Genomic DNA, 9857 nt, shown 5'->3' on the forward strand with positions numbered 1-9857 from the left:
CTCTGGCTGCTTTCCAGGTTTTCTCTTTATTTCAGCTTTCAGCAGTTGACTATAATGTACCAATGTGTGGTCTTCTTTGTGTTTGCTCTGCTTGGACTTTACTGAACTGCTTAAATGTTTAAATATATGTCTTTCAACAAATTTGGCTAATTTTGTCTTTTTTTCTTCAAATGTTTTTATGTGCCATTTTTTGACTATCTCTGAGATTTGCATTACTCATATTTTATAACTTTCTATATTGTGCCACAGATCCCTGAAGGTAAAAACATTTTTAAACATATTTCTGTTTGTTCCTCAGATTAGATACTTTCTATTGATCTAGATTCAAGTTTACTTGCTATTTCTACTACCATTTCCACTGCTGTTAATCTCATCTATTATTTTCTAATTATTGAATTTTATTATTTCTTAAATTTCTACATTGTTATTTTTATAATTTCCATATATCTGCTAAAATATCCTATATTTTCATTCATTATAAGCAAATTCTCCTTTCTGTCTGACTTAGTTTTCAAATAGAAATGCCACACAATGGGTTGACTTAAAGAACAGGAATTTATTATCTCACAATTCAGGGGTGCTAGAAGTCTGACTCAAGGTATTGGCCAGGCTTGTTTTCTTCCAGACTCTGTATCATTCTGCAACCCTCTGTCACATGACAATGTCTCTGTCCTTGTGTCGGCTCTTTTGATTTCCCTGGTGAATTCTGGCTCCTACTGACTGACTGGGTTTGAATTTCCTTTGTGTATAAGGACTCCAGTTATGTCGATTAAAGCCTACCTTGATACAATTTGGCCTCGTCCAAATAGGATCTTTGAAGATCCTATTCACGAGTGTGTGTGAATAATAGCAACAAATAATAACATTATCAAAGGTCCTATTTACCAATGTGTTCACATACACAGGAATGAGGGTTAGGACTTGAACATGTCTTTTGGGGGAAACATGATTCAATCTCCAACAATACCCTTAAGCATAGTTATATTCCTACTGTGCTAATTCCAACATTAGAATCATTTGGGGTTCAGTCTTTACTGATGGTTGTTTCTCTTGAATATAGGCCAAGCTTTCCTATTGCTTCATGCATTGAGTAATTTTGGATTGCATCTGCATCCTAGAATTTAAACTGATAACTAGCGACTCTGGACTTGGTTGTTAACTTCAAAATATACAGTTAGCTTAGCTTAATTTCAGCTGCAAGCTTTGTACCCTGGTGGTAGTCAGCAACTGAAATATTGGTTAAATTATTTTGGCCTTATCTGAATTACTTAAAGTCTACTCCATCCATGCATGACTCTGGGCTCAGCCAGAGATTTGGGCAGAATTTTGGATTCTCCCTCTTGGCTCTCTCTTTTCCAGGATTATCTTTCTCACTTTCCAGATGCTATAATTTCACTAAGTTTCTCTTATGTTTCTTCAAGCCTATTACAATAGGATTTTCAGTCTATGTTTTAGCCATGGCACAGATTAGGACCTTCTCTTATGAGAAAAGCTATAAAAAATGGAAAATTCACCCAGTGCTATTGTCTTCTTCCAAGCATCAACTCTCAGCCAGTGTCAGCCTTCTTTTGATTTCTCATTAGTGCCTTCAAGTAGTTTATTTTTAAATATTTAAATTACAGTTGCTATTTGTGAGAATGTTGGTCTAATAGAAGCTACCTGGCCATTTCCTAAAATAGAATACTTTATTGGCTTTTTACATGTGATACTAATATCAAACAATTATATTCTCAAGGTTTCCAAAAAAGAGCAAATATTTAAAACTCAATACTGGATAATGCTGGACAGTGAACTATATTGGCATTGTGCCCAATAAAGATGATTTTTAAGCTTTCCTTTCAAAATAATAATAACAGTAATAATAATAGTTAACTCCTATTGGGTGCTTTGTTTTTGCCAGTTATTGTTCCAAGTGTTTTAGACATATCAATTTATTGAATCCACAAAGGTTTATTGCAAAGAGATATATACAATTACTGACGACTTTATAGATAAGAAAACTTCAGAGTTCAGAGTGGCCAAGCACAATGTCCCCAGCTATGGCGAAGGAGCTGGGATTTACATTCAAGTAGGTTGGTTGCAGGTCTATATTTAACCAACAAGTCACGCTGTCCCTGTTACATCCCTAGCAGGTGAAATAAAATCTAGTGTCAGTAAAAGGAAATTTATCTCACATTGTTTCCAGCATGATGTGACAATTTTAAAGATTTTCTCCAAAAGTCCACTGAAAGCACTCTAATCAAAGACAAAGAGAAGTAGAGAAATAGGGTTTCCATATGTGCATATGTTTCAGAAGATTCTCAGTTATCTTACTTTACATGAATAATTAGTCCATTGATTCATCTTATACCCAAAAGCTTGAAAATCAAATCTGTATTTTTGTAAAAGAGCTATCAGAGGACAGTAAGTTCTTAAGTGTGGGAAGCCAGTGGTGAATGTGATAAAAGCCTGCGTGGTGGTGGACTTCACTACATTTGATTTTACGGATGAAATCATCTTGGCCAAAGTCATATTAAACATTAATTATCCGTTCAAGAAATATCTGTTAAGCTTCAGTTATGTGCCAGACACATGATGTCATATATGTTAGAATGTAAGTACATGTAAAAAGTAAAAGATGAATTCACAAAATAACACAGACACGCTGAGAATTCAGATCCAGTGCTTTCTCCAGGATGGCTGGCTAAGCCAATATAATGGATACTATAACCTGGAGAACAATACATTCAATTTTCATTTTTGTATGAGAAAAAGGGAATTTAAAAAAGCAAAGTCCTCCATGGAGTACTATCTAGTAGGACCTGATTTACTTTTACAATCTCAGTTAATCACGAGGTTCCCTTTTGAAAGCAATTTGGAAAAAGACCACCATTTGGCTTTTAGTGATACTTCTAGGATTTCAAACATCCTTGGATCAGAAAAGGTGATTATTTCCTCCCGTGTCATCACTCATTATTTACTTTCCTTCTAGAGACTTGCATTATTAGTTTTCATAAAATTATTTAGTATGGTAATTGCTTTAAAATGTTGGATGAATTGTGAGTGCTCTATACTTTCCACTGCATTATAACAAAATAACCTTTGCCATAGGACGAATGAAAGATATTCGTTTGAGTTAAATGATCAAATCATAAAAGTCAATAGAGGCTAACTTTGTACAGTATGTTTTCCAACACTATTTGACAGCTAGCACAAGTTCAAAAGACTAAAAACTCTAACCGAAAAACATTTGCAAATACTCCAGTCCTAAAATATTTGTATAAAGGTTTTTAAATCAAAATAATTATGAACACAAAGTCTTCTTTTTAAGTATAAGGCAGTTGGTTCATATTTTATTAATATATGGTCAATAGGACCCTACAATTTTTTTCAGCACCTTGATACATTTTTTAGTTATGGCCAAGTAAGAAAACTAGGTTTCGTTCAAAGCTGAAAAAACTATGAGACCAACATGTGGGTAGTTTAGATCAATTACAAAATCAGAGGGCAGAGTCTCTATACCAGACTGCCTTCAATGCCGACAACTGAGATTTCAGGGGGGTTCCAAAACATTATGTTTGATGATTCATTAGAAGGATTCATAGAACTCACTGAAATCTGTTATACTCATAGTTATGGTTTATCACAAGGAAAGGATATAGATTAAAATTAGGCAAGGGAAGAGATACATAGGACAGAGTCTGGGAGAGTTCCAAATGTGGAGGTTCTGTTTTCTTCCCTCCTAGAATCAGGATGTTATTCTGATTTTATCAATGTGCGACAATATACACAGAATACTGCCAACCAAGGAAACTCACTTGAGCCTTGGTACTTCGAATTTTTATTAGGACTCTATTATGTAGATATGATTGATTGATTGCTCACATGGTTGGTCTTCATTCAAACCCAGCACAGTATAAGAGAAGAAAACTCTTGGCACTGAGGGCCCTGCTCAAGACTGCCTTGGCTTTCAAGGATCATTCAAAGTTCTAAGTTAAGAATTTTTGAGAAGGATTTTTTTCTTTGATATTTAAAGATACTTGGCCAGACTGGGTAGTCCATCCTTTTAGTGATTTTCTGTACTTGGTAAAGGTGTTCATTTTAGTGATGTAAGGACAGGGAATAAGCTTTTGATCGAACAAGGATTCCAGAGTACCTCAGAGCAAGTCCACTCATAGCCATGGATTGTTCTCATTAAGAAACTTGCTTAAGTTAGAGAAGGACAGCTTTATTTATTACTCTAAACATAAAATAATGCAGGTCTCTTAGCATCAGGGGTACTGACCAAGTTACTGACATAAACTAGAAGTTTCAGCAGAATGTTCTGTCTACAACTCTTGCTCTTGAACTTCTTCTCAGAATCAATATGTCAAGAAAATAATCAAGATCAGATAGGAAAGAGCACCAGGGGTTCATTCACTTATACCTTCCTCTATTCTACAAGCATTTAGTTGGTGGCATTTCTCAGAGGAGGTGGCCTTTGAGGTGATTTTTGAAGAATGTATAAAAGGCAGCAGGATTGTGGTGAGGAATCTCATATGGAGGGTGGTTATGTGCAAAGGCATGATGAGTTTGAGAGACCCAAGGTAATTTGATGTATAGAATCATGGCATATGTGCTTGTGTAGGGGGTACAGAAGGGAGGGGCAATGGCAGTGCCATACCATCATGGGGTCTTATCTGCTATGTTAGAGCTGAGGCTTTCACCTTCAATGTGAAGACTCATTGAAAGCTATTAAAAGTGGAGAGACATGAACTGTCCTCCATTTTAGAAGGAATCCTTCTAGAAAAGCCCTAAAGATAACTGGTGCTGAGAAAATGATTTTTGAATGAATTAATGAACAAAAGGATTAATAAGGCAGTGGCAAATAAATGAAAAGGACAATTTGAGAAATAATAAAAAGATACACTCTAAAACCTGGGAAATGACTGATGGAAAGCATGCATTGAAAAAGAAAGAAACCAAGTACACTGACTTTAAAAAAGAAAGACCGGACTTCTTAGTTACGGCTTTCTAACCATACTTACTCATGTAAAAAGGGCTATATTTTGGACACATAAATGTCAGTGCTATGTATTCATAACTGACATTTATTAAGGTTATGAGGGACCTACAGGTTAACACAGATATCCCTCAAACAACTTCTTGGATACTATCCCAATTTGTATCATGTACGTAAAATTTCTAGCAAAACTGGTATATTGTCCCAGCAGAAACAGCTGTTATGAGTCAAATAGTTCATGTAAAAAGCAACAGCACAAACTTAGTAATAGAACAAAAATTAAAACACACATACATACACAAACCCACAAATGATAACACAAGATTCTTTGTCTATTTTTAACACGTTTTCATTTCAATAGCAACGCACTTTTGAAATAAATAATATTCATTTTTTCCTAAGTTATTTTCAAATGAAAATGTCTAAAGACACTCTGGGACAAGTCTTTGGAATCTTTCAACTTAATAAACTCCAGCTGACTTTTAAAATGTGATTCAATCTTGCACTATTTTAGATGCAATTGAATTGGCCAAGAGTTAAATTACAAAAGCAAAATTCTAAGTGGATTTAGGGAGGAGGGATGAGGTGTTTAAAATAATTTTTTTGGTTCATTTAGGGGACAATCATATAGACATTGAAACTGGCATAGCATTGAACTCTGAAAGTAATCTCAGAGTAGATCTGCAAATGTTAAAAAAAAAAAAAACCTACTGCAATCTACTTTTAGTTATGGAAGAGATGGTGTGCTAGTTTGAAAGGAAGTATGCCCCCTAAGAAAAGCCATGTTTTGATATAAATCCCATTTCTAAAAGGTAGAATAATCTTTATTCAATACTGTATATTTGAAACTGTAATGAGATCATCTCCCTGGTTGATGTAATTTAGTTAAGAATGGTTGTTAAACTGGATTAGGGGATGACATGTCTCCACCCATTTGAGTGGGTCTTGATTAGTTTCTGAAGTCCTATAAAAGGAGAATGAGAGATTCAGAGAGATTCAGAGAGAGCAGAGAATGCTGCAGCACCACGAAGCAGAGAGTCCACCAGCCAGCAACCTTTGGAGATGAAGAAGGAAAACACCTCCCGGGGAGCGTCATGAAACAGGAAGCCAGGAGACAAAGCTAGCAGATGACACCGTATTTGCCATGTGCCCTTCCAGCCCAGAGAGAAGCCCTGACTGTGTTCGCCATGTGCCATCTCACTCAAGAGAGAGAGCCTGAACTTCACTGGTCTTCTTGAACCAAGGTATCTTTCCCTGGATGCCTTTGATTGGACATTTCTATAGACTTGTTTTAATTGGGACATTTTCTCGGCCTTAGAACTGTAAACTTGCAACTTATTAAATTCCCCTTGTTAAAAGCCATTCCGTTTCTGGTATATTGCATTCCAGCAGCTAGCAAACTAGAACAGATGGGAAGGGAATACGTTTCTATTTAAGACTTTATTAGACATGGTAACTAGAGATATCAAATATTGTATTCCTATAGTTCATGTGGCCAACTATCATCTACTATAAGATCAAATATGCTAAGCATGTTTATAGAGCAATTTCAACCAATGCTTGGTTAGACAGAAATTCATTATTCACTAGGTTACTAGGTTTTAAATCATCTTCCTTGTACTTATTCATTTTTGCTTTTTAAAAAAATTTTTAAATTTGAACGAATTTTAAACTTAGAGAGAAGTTGCAAAATTAGTACAGAGTTTCTTTATCCCGTTCAAGCTACTTCACCTAATGTTAACATCTTAAATAACCACAGTAAAATTATCAAGAAAAGGAAATTTAACTTTGATACAACATTATTAAGTAAACTACAAACCTTACTCAAATTTCACCTAAATTTCACTAATGTCCTTTTTCTTTTCCAGGATCCATCATTCCATTTAGTTGAAAGCATCATCAGTAAAATATGGTGCATCATGTATATGCAACATAAATAATGCACTAAGAAGGACACATTATTTTGGTGACATTCTTGCCAAAAATACACAACTTCAATCCAATCATGGAAAAACATTAGACTAATCCAAATTGAGACTCATTGGAAAAATAAAACACACCACTTCTCTTCAAAAGCATCAAAGTCATGAAATACTAAGGAAGTATTATAAACTTGTAGGGAATAAGGAGAAACAATAACATCATTTTCTTTTGGATAGCATTTAAACCAGAAGAGAAAAGGAGGAAATTAAGAAACAGAAGGAAGTCTTAATCTAGCAAATCTCTTGAGATGGAGGGATGGGGTGGGAGCCTCTCTCACCATCAACATTGTGCTCACAGGGAATCGTGATCAGCAGGATATAAACCTTTTATAAAAACCAGAAATGGAGAGCTGAAGGCAAAAGCAATATGCCTTCTAGAATCCATTTTCCCGTCCAAAGCTGCTAAAGCAATCATGTCCATTGAGTGCATGAGTAGACTGGAGGATCTCTATTCAGACTGTCACATTCCATAGGTGGCATGTGAAGGAAAACAGAATGTTAATGTTGACCATTAATGTTTTAGCTAAAAGTCTTGAGAGGGAGAGGAAGACTTGGCAATAGGCTTCAGGATCCATTATTTTGTTTGGACAGAGGATGTAGATGACGTACACATGGTCTGGACAGGCTAAACACCAAAACCAGAGAGGTTGGAGAAGGGCAGACAGAATACACAAGAGTCAGAGGACTGAGTAAGGTGAGTCCAGGATAACCAAAGAAGCAGCACCAACATGTGTTCAATACTGCTGAGGCTGTGTATTTCCATCTGTTCCTTCTTTGAGTTCTCTAAGAATCACCCAACGTTCTTCCTAAATCTACAGATTCTATGACACCACCTATACAAAACACTTTGAGAAAGAACACCCTAAACTAAAAGGTTTATGGGTAGATTTTGAGAGGATATGGAGAATATTGGTATTTTATACCCAACTTTGTATCTAGGAATCTGTTCACATTTCTAGTATTCCCAGATTTGCAGTGAACCAATGCAAGATAAAAAACCATATGAACTTTCTTTTGATTGGAATATGAAGTGTTCGAATTACTTAATGTCTGTCAGTAATAATAACCTATGTTTAATTTGGCCACAACCTTGCACAAACTGCCGGGTGCTTTACATGCATTTCCTTACCTAATCGTCATAAAAATCTATGAATTATAGTCTCCATAATTATTTCCATGCTATAGATTGGAAAACTGAGGTTGAGCAAGAGAAATTTCTTTCCTGGGCTACAAAGCCAGATTTCTAAGTTGTTGACTTTTAAATTATATAAAACTATTCTTTGAGATAATATTTCACTGAAAATATAGGGTGGGTCTTAATCCTCTTACTAGAGTTCTTTATAAGAGACTAAATTCAGACAAAGAGAGAGAGAAAGCCATGGAAGCAAGAAGCTGAAATCAATGAAACCCAGAAGAAAAGCGAGAGAACAGCAGATGCTGCTGTGTGCCTTGCCATGTGACGGGGTAACAAGGACTGCTCGCAGCTGGTCTTCAGGAAGAAACCATCACCTTGATGATGCCTTCATTTGGACATTCTCACAGCTTCAACGGTGAGAATTTTTTTTTCTTTTTTTTTTTTTACATTTTACTTAGATACTTTATTTACCTTAATACATTTCCTTTCAAGAAAATATTTACAAATGTGTTTTCCTTTGCGTTCTACTGTATGTTGGTTGATGAATCCCTGGCTCATTTTCACACGCTGCTCCTTAGGTTTATCATCCTTGTCCTCTGAGCTGTTTTTCCTCGGGAAAGCACTCAACCCTTTGTCTCCAGTGACAGCCCATTTTCGCTTCATTTTCTTCGCTTTACCACTTTTGTGACCAGCTTTAAGATTTTTATTTTTTTTTTGTTTAACAGCTTGCTGGGTAGTTTTCATCCCCCCCTTTCTTCACAGACCCTTCAGGAACAGGTAAGAACTGTGTAGTGTTTGCCATTTCTTTAGCTTTTATGCACTGTTTAAGTTCTTCAGCAAAATTATCCTCTGCTTCCCTAATGCAGGAATCATCATCACTATATACATCATAGTCTTTACTTCTTGACTTCCTACGTGACAAATTCTTTTGTGATATTGCAAAGTTTCTTCAGTGCCTAAATTTTTGGGGAATTTGCTCACACGCCACATTTATTTCCCATTTTTGGTTCTCTTCTTGTGTTTCTTCAACTTCAGTGTCATCTAATAAAGCTAATAAATTCCCATTGTCTAAAACCAGCCCATTTCACTGTATCTGCTTTAAGCAGTCTGGCAAACTAAAACAGCATCTCAATCTCAAAAAGATCCCATTTGTTAGAGTTTAGTACTATATTGGCTTGAGAGGATCGCATCTCTGTTCTAACTTGCAATATCATGTTACTAGTGCAGTGGTATACAATGAAGAGCTATATTTGGAAATGCATTAATAAAATGGGGCCATGAGAATGCATATTACAGAACTGCAACACAGAAAGCTTTATTGACCAAGGGACCCAGCTGCTGAGCTCTGAAATACATTACATGTCTACACAGAGGCCATGTTTCAGGACTGCTCCCATCCAATGACTGAGCACAGCAGTGATGCTAGAGCAGTTCTTCCTGAGAGACTGGACTCCTTTGATGGTTGATTTTAGTTCACAAACTCCCCAAAAGCATTGATAAGCCTTCCCGAGGTTGCAGGGCACTCTGGGGGCACTTCCACCCTTCTTTCTTCACTAAGGGTCAGACTTCTACCAGACTTCCAGGGACCCTCCCATTTTTTCTCACAGGACTTTCTCTTAATAAAATCCTTCCATGTTTAATCCCGTCTTGACATCAACTTCTGAGAATGCAGACTAACACATGGTTCAATGAAAAAATTATAGCTTGGTGGTTAAAAACAAGATTTTTCTCTAGTGAATATAATTTACTATATTAAACT

At 36.0% G+C, this 9857-nt stretch overlaps 1 pseudogene; it reads right to left on the minus strand.

Annotated features, from left to right (window-relative positions):
- Positions 1-8393: 8393 nt before the first annotated feature.
- Positions 8394-9182, minus strand: LOC143668948 (zinc finger CCCH domain-containing protein 8 pseudogene; annotated as a pseudogene).
- Positions 9183-9857: the final 675 nt, after the last annotated feature.

This window comes from Tamandua tetradactyla, chromosome 25, assembly GCF_023851605.1.
Source record: "Tamandua tetradactyla isolate mTamTet1 chromosome 25, mTamTet1.pri, whole genome shotgun sequence".
Classification (NCBI taxonomy): domain Eukaryota; kingdom Metazoa; phylum Chordata; class Mammalia; order Pilosa; family Myrmecophagidae; genus Tamandua; species Tamandua tetradactyla.